The 685-nt window shown below is 61.8% G+C and overlaps 1 protein-coding gene across 1 annotated transcript in view; it reads left to right on the forward strand.

Moving 5' to 3' along the window:
- The window catches only part of LOC113981498 (maestro heat-like repeat-containing protein family member 1), a gene marked incomplete at its 3' end in the record, with an annotated part of 4,466 nt that overhangs the window by 406 nt on the left and 3,375 nt on the right, over window positions 1-685 (forward strand). The window lies entirely within an intron of this gene.

Here is a 685-nt window from a genome sequence, read left to right on the forward strand (position 1 = left end):
TCCCATTATGGGGTCCCCAGTGCCATCAGTCCCACTGTGGGGTGCCCAGTGCCCCTGGTCCCATTCCGGGGTCCCCGATGTCACCAGTCCGTCTGTGTGCCACCCATTCCCCTGCTGTGCCCTCACATGGCTCGGTGCCATCCCCAGCTGTGTCCCTTTCCCCGTACTCCCCTCATGTCCCAGAGCCCTGTTCCCTTCTCCCCACAACGTGTCGGGCACCAAAAAGATGGAAAAGTTCCCCCTTGTGCTGCCGCTGCCATGTCCGGGTGGTTCCCTGAGTATCCCAGCCCATCATTCCCAGAGGATGCCAGGCTGGCAGCTGCCCATGTTCCCTGTGGTGCCCACGGTGCCATTTTTTGGGGGGGGGAAGGGGGGTGACAGGACCCCCATCCCGGTTCATCCGGGGCCTCCCCGGTCCCTCCCAGCGCCCGGAATAGCTCTTGGATCCTGCGGAGCCGACGGGCGGTTTGGGATTTTCCAGCGTTTACAAAAACACTTTATTATTAAACCTCCCAGATGCTCCACAAAGTGTCTCATCCAAAACAAAACCCTTCCCTGCGGCTGCTCCAAGGGCATCCAGGGCGCTCCGAGCCCTGCCCTGGTGGAGGAGGGGACAGTGCCAGGCCAGTGCCACCACCTTTGCCATGCTGGGACAGTGCCAGCCCAGTGCCACTGGTGTTGCCAT

The sequence above is a fragment of the Neopelma chrysocephalum genome, unplaced genomic scaffold, assembly GCF_003984885.1.
Source record: "Neopelma chrysocephalum unplaced genomic scaffold, ASM398488v2 Primary Assembly neopelma1_96597, whole genome shotgun sequence".
NCBI classification, from domain to species: domain Eukaryota; kingdom Metazoa; phylum Chordata; class Aves; order Passeriformes; family Pipridae; genus Neopelma; species Neopelma chrysocephalum.